The sequence below is a fragment of the Polypterus senegalus genome, chromosome 16 (assembly GCF_016835505.1).
Source record: "Polypterus senegalus isolate Bchr_013 chromosome 16, ASM1683550v1, whole genome shotgun sequence".
Taxonomy (NCBI): domain Eukaryota; kingdom Metazoa; phylum Chordata; class Cladistia; order Polypteriformes; family Polypteridae; genus Polypterus; species Polypterus senegalus.
The window spans coordinates 76,269,711-76,282,248 of record NC_053169.1 but is presented as its reverse complement, the minus strand read 5'-3'; positions in this window follow the sequence as shown (position 1 = coordinate 76,282,248).

Here is a 12,538-nt window from a genome sequence, read left to right as displayed (position 1 = left end):
TCGGTCACCGCGTGAGACGCCATTGGGTCCCCCATCCCAACGCCTCCCACATTGTTGGCTGCCTGCCTATATAAGGCCGTCCGTCGCTCCGGTCTCTACATTCCCTTCCTTGCTTCGCCACGGGATTCACGTCTCCCTGCTGATAACTACAGCCTTTTTATTTAATCCACGGCTTCTCCTCTTTTTTATTGTTCGTTTATTACGATTATAGTTATTGTTTAGGCATTTTAGACTTACTTTACATTGTTCAGGTACCCATTTCCTTTATCATTCCAACCGTACCCCCATTAATATGTCTATCGAGGTGATCACCATCGATCAAAGAACTGTCACTTACTGAGTGGTTTCCATGCCCGGAGATGGCACCTGCCTTTTCTATTCTCTTTGTTACATATTACACGGCCATATCAGGCTCACTCTTGATATCAGGAGGAACATTCTGTCTTATGTATTGAATGACTGGGACAGGTTCAAGGGGTGGACTGATGACGGTACAGGAGATAATTATACTACACAGGAGCACTAGAAGAGTGAAATGCTTAAGCCCTTCACCTATGGTTCTGCATGTTAGTTGATGGCTGCCGCTGAATTGTTCGGTTGTCGATTTCAAGTGTACCGAAATGGCCAAATATTTTACACCTTTGGAGAACTGCCAGTGCCTCTTAAATATCTTAGACTCACAAGTGACAATTTCAGTAGTGGACACTTTGATGTTTATGAATGTTTAAACTCTCAAAAGCTGGATGTGAAGTTATCGATGAAACTTGTTGTATGCTTACAATGCTTGACAGATGCCGAATGCCACTTCAACACAAGTCCTGCAAATACTGTCGTAATTGAAACAAACCATGAAACTCAAACCGATTATGACAGCAGCAATCCAAGCTGTGAGATTTGAAACAAGATTACTGTTCACATGGCCAACTGTATGTTGCATGCTCAAGAGTAAGCTCAGCGCACAGCATGGTCATATTACAACCGGAGGGCCGAACTCACAATGTGGTATACAAAGAGATCCTTAACAAATAATTATTGGTATATTTTCCCTCGGTTTAAAAATGTTTAATTTTCTTCTTAATAAAAATTTTAATACAGTACTTCACCGCTGCGAAGCGCGGGTATTTTGCTAGTAGTAAATAATGGTGCTGACGTCAAGCACCAAAATGTGAACACACATGCCTCCCATATTTTTGCTGGTATTGCTACTTGCACACACGTCATGTTAATTTCTGATGAAATGTTCCGAAGATGTGCAAAAGAGCACTGAGAACGCATGGCAGTGATGATGTGTATACATAAGTGTTCTGAGCGAGAAGTATAAACCAGCTCTTATAGGTAAGGTCAGGTGGCTCAATCCATAGTCAAATATGTGATTAATTCCCTATTTTCATGCTGTTATAAAATCAGTATTGTGCTTATACCTGCAATATAATATCTCCATTTGAGACTGGATACCAGTAAGTTAACAACATGTGCTGTTGGGTCGTCCACATATCTAAAGAATGAGTAAATGCAAGCCATACCTCTACAGTCCAGATTCTTTTGTGACCTTCTGTTGGAGCCCCAAATGCACAAAACAGAAATAGCACATTTACTTTCAGTCAAGGCCTCTGCATTTTCTTAGAATTGTAAAGCAATGATGTGTTCCAAAATAATTTTTTGGATTCCAGATAAAATCTGGCCATTCCACAAGTATTGCAGAATTCAGCTTTTGTGCCCATGACTTCTAACCATCTCCCCAGTTGTGGACCTGCTTAATGGACAAATCATCCCAGGGTTTTTTTCACTGTGGCACATTTTTGCAAGCTTTATTTTCATCCTATTTGCTGTAGGAATTAAATTTATCTGCTGCCTCAGAGTCCAAGTTGGAGTTGAAGGGCACATAAATCAAATCAGGATACTAAAGGTGATATAGGTTGCAGCACATAGTTTTTGCATGATATTCCTATTATTATACTGCATGGCTTCTTGTTACAAAGAACACTGTACAGTACTTATATTGAACTGTGTATATGCTCTGAGTGGAAATCTTCACATTTTCATGTGAGAACCTAAACTTTAAAATAATACTTTAAAGGACAGGAACCAGGAATATAGCATTCTGTATTAGTGTAAAAAATATCCATTGTGTTTGCCACAGTGGTGCACAGTACAGAATGTCAAACACCATCTCCTGTATTCTCAGTGGTTTGTCACAAAAGGTTGTCTTAGGACAATTCTCAGAGGAGATGAGTTTGCCTCATAGCTGAGAATGTGGCAGTTTGGTGTGACAGCTCCTCAGCTTCAGGCAGAAGCACAAGGAATTGTTCATGTGCATACATTTATTTTCTTTCTAAATACTAATTTGACCTCTGTGATGAAGTGATTTCTGTTGTCAAGTTACTCTCTAATTTTCTTTGCTTTTTCCCAGGTCAGGGTGGTATGGAGGTGGATTCTATTTTCACAGCAAAGCAAAAATAAGGTCTCGATTTAGTCAAAAAATCTAAACACAAAAAGTGGGGGTATGGAAGTTTGCAATTGTCAGTTAGACCAGATCATATGTATTTCAGAAAAAACAGAAATGTATTGTAATTTTTCTACAATTAAAGGTCAGTCTGCTGCACACTCATATACAGAGTTAAGATACAATCCAAGTTCACCTATTAGTTCAGTAAACTACAGATTCCACCAAATTAAAATAAAGGATCAAATGAGAAGCAACAAGTAAAGAAAACATAATGTTGAACACTAAAAAACAACTAAATATTAAATTAATATATGCACATAGTCACATTTATTAAAATACTAACAACTTAAATTAAGGGGCTGTAAAACATACCCTATGTAGATAACTACATATTCAAAGTGAGAATTTTCCAAAGCACACTTGATGCAGCAAATGATGTCCTGCTCCTAATATAAGGGAAGGCACCACTTTAGGAAACTAGTCAGGAATACAAACCAATCTTAAAAGAGAATTATATGCGCTCCAGGCTGAATTTGATCTTTTGTCCACCAGAAGCGCAGAATGATAGTTCAGCAGGCACATTTTGAATACAGAGAAAAGTCACAAAAGATCTTATGAAGGTAAAAACATAAGAGGGACGCTTCTGACCTTAATACCTTAAAAACACAGAAACACTGAGGGAAACACTGAAGTTTGTTGGCACTATTAGATAATGCTGTAATTATTAAGGTAAAAAAATAATCAGGCTTTTATAAATAACTTCCTTAAGATGCATAACCTTCCACCACCAGAACAACTCAAAATTATGTTGGATCAAACATTAGCACTATTTGATACACACTGTCATGCATGCACATTGGAAAACCTCCTCGCGGGCTTGGTCTAGGTATGTAATAACCTTGTTGACCAAGAGGGGGCACTGCTGTTAATGCTGTCATCTAATTCTTTTCCTACAGTGCTGGGAACCCACCTGAGGCCTCATGCCTAATGCTGTGCGTAGAATTCACACTATAACATGGCATGAGCACAAAAGCGGAAATGTGCTTACGCACAAAAAATCCAGATGCATAAATCTGTGTGTTTGCCAACTTCCATGTTCTACATAAATCCCAGTCAGCGCGAAAAGTAACGCATGTGCACGTGCCTACTGTCCCGCCCCTTATCCTCCCAGAATTACGCCTCTTTGAATATGCAAATCATTATAAATATTCTGTGAAAAGACAATGGCAAAAGCACGGGGGAAAATAGAAGAATTTCAGCGAATACCAAGTGGAGTCAAGGAAAAATGTATTATTTGTTGGTTTAAAAAGTGGTATAAACAACAAAAGGAAGTTGTTCGAATGACATAGAGTGCCTGAGAAACTGGAAAGCTCAAGTTCACAATGTCGCCCAGTGCCCGAAATAAAAAAGAAGTTGTCAGATATTAAAGTTGCCATGAAAAGGCGAGTCGTAGCCCACCGTCTGAGTTTCATATGAAAGTTTATTAGGGTACAGAGAAAAAAAAGTAGGCACACAGTGGGAAAAAAGCACAAAATGTCATCTTTAATCTCAAAATTTCCACTTTAATCACGTAGTTTATTTTGTCATTAAAGTAGAACATCATAAACTTCATCTTAAAATTGTTTAATTTACTAGTTTCTCAAATCCCATCATAACTAAAGTAGCACATTAAATGCTTTGCTTTGTATTTGATCTCCTATGTGCTTTATGTATGTGAATCATTACGTGCTTCCTGCCTTTCTCTTCCTCCGACAGGACACAGAATCCATTACATTGGTAATATTGCAACTTTCTGAATAATTAAAATACTGAGATGTACATGTGATATTATTTTCATGATGATAGGAGTTAAAGCATGTTATTAAACATGGGAACACAGTGGCGCAGTGATTGTTCCTGCCTCACGCAAGATACTTGCTTTTTCCTGTGCGCAACCTTCAATGAAATAATTTATTGAAGCAATACTGTCTCTTTCAAACATACTAACCTCCAATTCCTGTCCTTACTTTTGCTTCTCCAAATACCCAATCGCCACACAATCAGCTCTGTAATAGACGTTAAGCCATCTGTAAGCTTAGAACACCAATTCTTCAAAACTTTTAAGGAACATTAAAATATCTTCGTAGTACATGTTTAGATGAATACAGCGCGACGCAGGAACAATCCGTGAACGGAGCGCCAGCTCCTTGCTAGCGCTGCAACACCGTGTCCGTTTATTTATTATATATAATTTTATTATATATTATATACAATATATTTCATTTAAATTAAGTTAAAGTTTTATCTGCATAATATAATAAACATATTTTGCTGCATTTCATCTTAAAAAGGATATCGTCATCATATGTAAATACGCTCTTTATAAAGTGGCTCAGGTTGTGCAATATTATAACTGTATCGCAAGTTTACAGTGAGGTGATTGTACTAATAAGTACAAACAGTTCTACAAGGAGCACTTTGATGGACTGATTGAGTGCATTTATAGTTCTTGGGATGAAATTGTTTCTGAACCGTGAGGTCCGTACAGGAAAGGCTCTGAAGCGTTTGCCATATGAGAGCAGTTCAATAGACAGCATGGCTGAGGCAGCGTGTGCTTGATGCTGTATACCAATAATTCTCTTTCTGATCAGCTGCTGTTGAGCTGTGATTCCCCACTCAGACACAGTGATATAAATACTCCGAGTGGTGCAGTGAGAGTAATATGGAAAAAGATGATCCGCAGTGGCAACTCCTAACGGGAGTAGCTGAAAAATAAAGAAGAAGGTGCAGTGAGAGTAACAACGCTAAAGCAGCCATTATATTTAGAATAGTTTGACCATTCTATGGACCATTATATTGTTACAGGTTAATTACAATCAGATGCATTAAACTAACAGACGATATGCAATTCATTTCAGTGTATTTATCAAGCCGCATCAGGGATGTGGATCTAAAAAAGAAAGGGTAACCACACAGGAACAGTAGCACTACTTTGATGCTGGGTGCTGCCAGTCTACAAAACCGAGCGCAGAACTTGTGTACGCCAAGGTATGAGCTACCGTGGAAATGTGCAGGACTTTACGCCAAGTTCAGGTTTTATACATCTTGATTTGAGTGTGGAAATGGACTCATGCAACATTTGGTGCATACGCACCATTTATACATAAGGCCCCTGGTGAAGAAATTTAACCCCATCCCACCACCATAAAACCCTGGGCTTCCCACAACAAGGCATCATTACTGGCCATATCAAGCCTCTGGATATAGCTCCGCTGGAATGATTGCACCTCTTGTTTACTTTGAAATCCCCATTGAAAGGACGTATGCCAACAAGTGTTATTTTGTTTGCTTTCTGTTTACTTTTGCTGCCTCCAGAAAATAAAAGGGACAACATGATTGGCAACCCAAAATATGTATGCTGAGCTGCCATTCCTGTACAACTCTTTATTAATCCCAATGGGAAATTGTCTTTTCTCATGATCAGAGTGTGGGTCATCCATTATACAACACCTCGGAGCAATTTTCAGGTTAAGGGCCTTTCTCAAGGGCCCAATGGAGTAGGATCCATTCTGGCAGTAATGGAATTTAAACCAGCAACCTTCCAATTTGAAAGAGTTTATTAGAAAATGTAATAATATGCAGCCACATATGGACTCACTCACTATTCCGAATCCTCAGGCTAGTGACTTGTTCAGAGAACTTGGGGCCTCATGTATAACGCTGTGCGTAGAACTCGCACTATAACATAGCGTAAGCACAAAAGCCGAAATGTGCTTACGCACAGAAAAATCCAGATGCAGGAATCTGTGCGTACTCCAACTTCCACGTTCTTCCGCTACATAAATCCCGATCAGCGTGAAAACTAACGCTCGTGCACGCGCATTTTTTGTAACGCCCCAAATCCTCCCAGAATTACGCCTATTTGAATATGCAAATCAATATAAATCGCCCTTAAGCGCAGCCTTCTGTGAAAAGACAATGGGAAAAGCACGGGGGGAAACATAAGAATTTCAGCGAATACCAAGTGGAGGCAAAGGAAAAACATACTATTTGTTCAAACAAGCCGTGGTATAATCAACAAAAGGAAGTTGATCGAGTGATATAGCGTGTTGGAGAAACATGAAAGCTCACATCCACAAAATCGCACAGTGCCGGAAATAAAAAAGAAGTCACATATCAAAGTCGCCGTGGAAAGCCGAGTTGTAAGCCCACTGTCTGAGTGTCATAAGAAAGCTTATTAGGGTACAGAGAAAAAAGCCACACGGTGGGGAAAAAGCACGAAATGTCCACTTCAATCTCGACATTTCCACTTTAATCACGTAGTTTATTTTGTCATTAAAGTAGAACATCATAAAATTTATCTTAAAATTGTTTAATTAACCAGTTTCTCAAATCACATCGTAATTAAAGTAGCACGTTAAATGCTTTGTTTTGTATTTGATTTTCTATGTGCTCTATGTGTGTGAATCACTACTTGTTTCTTAAACCGACTCTCTTCCTCCAACTGGACACAGAATCCATTACATTCGTGATATTACAGCTCTCTGAATAACTAAAATACTGAGATGTATACGTGATGTCATTTTCATGATGATAGGAGTTAAAGCACGGTATTAAACATGTTTCACTTCGATGAAATAATTTATTGCAGCAGTACTCAGGGGCGGCTCTAAGCTTGTGGTGGCACTGGGCAGAGGAAGAATCGGTGGCTGGTTCCTTCGCCCGCCAATGTCAGTAAAGTAGCTTATGCACGGTGGATGGCCACGTATGTTGCAGACACTAGCCTCGTGCTCATGACACAAGCATTTAACTTTTGCGAAATTTGTCGCTGCGTTTTTAGCTGTGTTGTTATTTTATCTTTCTGTTTTATATTCAATATATATTGGCGTAGCCATCACTGCAGTCAGTGCTTTTCTTTCCCCAAGTAACGATCGACGGTGGCCCTGAGGGGCAAAGCGTGAAAAAGCACACACAGTAAACATTAACAAAAAACACATACAACAAATTAACAAAAACACACACAACAAATTAATAAAAACACATAAAACAAATTAATAAAAAAACACATAAAACAAATTAACATGAAACACAAACTACAAATTAACATGAAACACATAGAACAAATTAGAAAGAAAACGGAAGTGGACTCTCAAAACGGAAATTACATAATTTTAATGAAGAGAAAAGGAGAAGGGAGCTAGAACTTTACACACCCATTCAATCCATTTTGTTATTTCGCTAGTTTACACTACTGTACTGTGTTATGTAATATGTTTTGTCCATTTTGTGGCGTTTCCATAGTTCAGCAGGCATTATTTTGCCAGAGCTGTGGAAAATCTGTAACTTTTCTGCCGCAAGAATTAAAAGACGCTGTTGGGTCACCAGTGGAAAAATCAGAAACAACCCACAGAGGCAAGTATCAAGCCAGGGAGTGTCGTTTGCGTAAACTTTATCGCGGTTTCTTAATCAACATTCTCTTTGACTCTGATTAAATGCAGAGACAGGGACAACCCTACAGGAGTTCCTGAGATTTCGAAGCTTAAAACAAAGTGAGCGGCTTCAGACATCAGTCAAGCTAAGAATTACTAAAATGTTCAGGTACGCTTGGAGTTCTGCTGTTGACATTGTGGTGTGACTATTCACCAGCAGTGATCTTCACAAATTAATTTATGGAGAATTTTGTATTTTTTACAATTAGGTGAAATTATCACAATGTTTCTTTGTTAGTCAGATTTTCGTGGACGGCGTGAAATGAGTGTTTGTTAGGGAGATAAAAACCTATTTATAAAATGATGGCGATGGGACTCAATCAGGTGGAAATTGTGACTTCTTATCGAGATTATTTTAGCGGCACTCTAAGCCAGTGTTTCTGACCTTTTGGTCATTTCACCGACTGAATTGTTCACACTATAATGTATTCCCAATTCCACTTATTTTAACCGGCAGTACCAACAGCACTGCGCGGTTATTTTTCCCGTTTATATTTGCGTGAATTTGACTAATTCGATTTATACGTGGGTCATCAGTGAATAGCTAAGTAAAACTGGGTCATAAGGCCATAAAGGTTGAGAACCACTGCTTTAATGCTTCCACGGTTTTACACTGCAGGTCCAGTTAAACTTCCAGACACACACTTGGAGCTAGGAGCGACATGTCAGCCCCTCCATTTCAGTCGAGATAGTAATTTAAATTTCGAATCGTAACATTTTACATATTTTGGAATTCAAATCTGTAATAGCAGCGTTACAACACACGGCTTTATTTTTTATTACGTGACTGAAGTTAGCCGCTCATTCGAAGCTACTTACTCGACTGGCCTTGCAGAGCAGCTGCTCGCTGCTTTGACGAAAACGCACTGAAAGTTCTTTTTCATATAGTGCATTTCTTACTTTACTGTTTGACCAGGACAAATACTGTACTACAATAGTAAAAATGTCAGCACTCCCCAGGATCCTAATCAGAAAGTTTTACCAGTCTAACATTGACCTGACCTTGAAATCTCAGGTCTCTGTGACCATTAAAATGAAATGCATATTCAAGCTGTCTACTCAGAGTTACACTTGAGACCTGTGTATTATCTCTAATGGGAGGTCTCAGTTGAATACAATTTATCTTTACAAAAAGAAAATTCAAAAAGCCTATATACCTGATCAACAGTATTAATTTAACAAATGTGTGTTCTGTATTTACACCTATGTGAAATAAAGCATATCCATTCCCAAAAGTTTCTTTTTATATTAACAGTGTGATAGTTCAATAGATGTGTACAATAAAACTTTATCCATTAATAATGTGTGGAGTTGTGAGTGATGTCATGTAATAATGAAGCATATAAAGCCTGATTTAGGATTTTGCAATATATGATGTACTTTCTGGGGCTTTTCTAAAACTTACAAGGTTCTACAGGTTTTGCTTACTTCAGAGAATGATTCAGGCAAAAGTGTGACACATAATCTAATAATTCCACAGTACTTAGTTTTAAAAGTTTTAATAAAATTCAAAGCTAAACAGTTCACACAAAAATTAAAATTGAAAAAGTTAAAAATGATTACAAGGAAAGGGAAAGTTGTATATAACTTATATATATATATATGTATATATAATGTGTGTGTGTATATATATGTATGTGTGTATATGTATGTATGTATGTGTGTATATATATGTATGTGTGTATATACTGTATATATGTACAGTATGTATGTGTGTATATATATGTATGTATGTGTGTGTGTATATATATAACAACAATAACAACAACATTTATTTATATAGCACATTTTCATACAAACAGTAGCTCAAATTGCTTTACATATTAAAGAATAGAAAATGAAAGACATAATTATAAAAATAAATCAACATTAACATCGAATAAGAGTAAGGTTCAATGGCCAGGGGACAGAAAAACAAAAACTCCAGACGGCTGGAGAAAAATAAAATCTGTAGGGATTCCAGACCATGAGACCACCCAGTCCCTCTGGGCATTCTACCTAACATAAATGAAACAGTCCTCTTTGGATTTAGGGTTCTCACGGAAGGGCTTGATGATGATGATGGTCACGTAGACTTCTTCCTTTTAATCCGTCCATCATTGTTGGAGCATCATGAAGCTTTGAGTAGGGGGAGGTGGCGAGGCCACCACCACAAAGAAACCGGAAAAAGAAACAGAAAAGAGAGTAGGGGTCAGTACCGATTTTAGAGCCACCATGAATAGTTGTTATGATGAATTGAACATACAGAGTATCAGGATTAAGTTAAATTACGATTAAAATGAAGTTATAAAAGGGCCATGTTAAAGTAATGTGTTTTCAGCAGTGTTTTAAAGTGCTCTACTGTATCAGCCTGGCGAATTCCTATTGGCAGGCTATTCCAGATTTGAGGTGCATAACAGCAGAAGGTCAGCCTCACCACTTCTTTTAAGTTTTGTTCTTGGAATTCTAAGGAGACACTCATTTGAGGATCTGAGGTTACGATTTGGAATATAAGGTGTCAGACATTCCGATATATAAGATGGGGCGAGATTATTTAAGGATTTATAAACCATAAGCAGAATTTTAAAGTCAATCCTGAATGACACAGGTAACCAGTGTAGTGACATCAAAACTGGAGTAATATGTTCTGATTTTCTTTTCCTAGTTAGGATTCTAGCAGCTGCATTCTGCACTCGCTGCAAACGATTTATATCTTTTTGGGTAGTCCTGAGAGGAGTGCTACAGTAATCTAGTCGACTGAAAACAAACGCGTGAACTAATTTCTCAGCATCTTTCAATGATAAAAGAGGTCTAACTTTAGCTTATGTTTCTTAAGTGAAAAATTGCTATCCTAGTGATCTGATTAATATGTGATTTAAAATTCAGATTACAGTCAACAATCACTCCTAAGCTTTTTACCTCCGCCTTGACTTTTAATCCTAATGTATCCAGTTTATTTCTAATAGCCTCATTGTATCCATTATTGCTGATCACTAAAATTTCAGTTTTCTTTATTTAACTTGAGAAAATTACTATTCATCCATTCTGAGATACTAGTCAGACATTGTGTTAGTGAATCAATAGAATCGGGTCATCAGGTTTTTCTTTGAGTGGTGTGTGTTTAATTTCAAAGGTAGTTACAAAATAGATGGTAAAACCATTTTGTCTACTTTTAGGACTTGCCAAGGATGAGTATTACATCATTGGAAGAGTAATTGCTGTGTCACTTGTCCATGGTGGCCCTGCTCCACACTTTTTCTCCAGACATTTTGTAGAATACATCTGTGGTAAAACAGATGTTTCACCATCTATTGAAGATGTCACAGATCCAGACATTCAGAATGTGCTTCAGGAGGTAAGTGTTTTAATTTAATTTGATTAATAAATTGTCGTTATATCAGTAATGGAAATTTTGTAAAACTATTGTTTACAAATGGAGTTTAATGGAGTGTACTTTTTAAAAATAGATAGTGTCATCCACATCTTTGTCAATCCTGAGAGACATCATGGCAAAACACAGCACAGTACTCCTTTTGGCTGGATGTCTTCATAGCATAAAAGACATCGGAGAGAGAGAAAGTGTTGTGCAAGATTTTTTAAAATGGTACTTTTTCAAGAAATGCTGCATGCATTGAAAGGTACGTAAAGCATAAAATTAAGCAAATATGCTGAGCAGTTTTTGATTCTCTAAAATGGGCAGATACATTTACTGTATATATGTGAAACATGACAGTGACAACTATTTTTTTAATAGATTCAAAGATGGATTGTCAACCCTCGATGTGCTTCAGAAAATTCTAGAAAGTCCATCAGCGTTTGAACCTTATTTGTGCTTCAGTACTCAAAATCTCAGCTCTGAGTTCATTGAAAGCATCTTCAGAGTTGAATTTAGTGTGGGTAGCAACAAGAGACGCGAAGAAGGAAGGATAGCATCTTACTGGGCAGATTATCTACTAGATATTGAAGGTGCCAAACAGTGATTTTCTATTCTTATACAAAGGCATAGAAAGATATGTTTATTTTGCTACATATTAAAGTTATCTAATTTTAATAACTCAAATTGTGCAGATTTAAATTTGAAATTCATAAATAAACGTTTTAGATGTTTTCAAAAAAATTATATCTATTATTGTAGTACTTGATGGTTTCAGAACTAACTACTGTCATAATTGGCAATAAAATTATGTAAGAAGCAGTAAATATATTGTCTTAACATCAGAACTAGTGTATTGTTCAGTGTACTGTTCAGTCATAATTAGGCATGTTTTTGTTCTCTGTTTAAAGAAATACTTAAATCAAAAGTGATTTTAAAAAGCTGCTTTTTACTCAGTGTTATTTGTAGTTATCACAGAAAAGAATTTCAATCTCATGTTTCTATGGAGAAAAAAGATAAGAAAATTGCTGCTAAAATAGGTGTCAAATAGATTAATGCTGACCAACAGCAAACAATATCAAAACATAAAAACTCAAATTATTTGTGAAATTATCATTTTTGGTTAGAATATTTCTTTAGCCTACCTTGATGGTTACATCATTAAAAGATATTTCTGTTGTGTTCCCTTTGTCCTCCTAAGGTAACATCTCTTCTACAGATCCAACTTTAGAAGATATTGTTATGTTTGCAACAGGACTGAAGATGATTCCA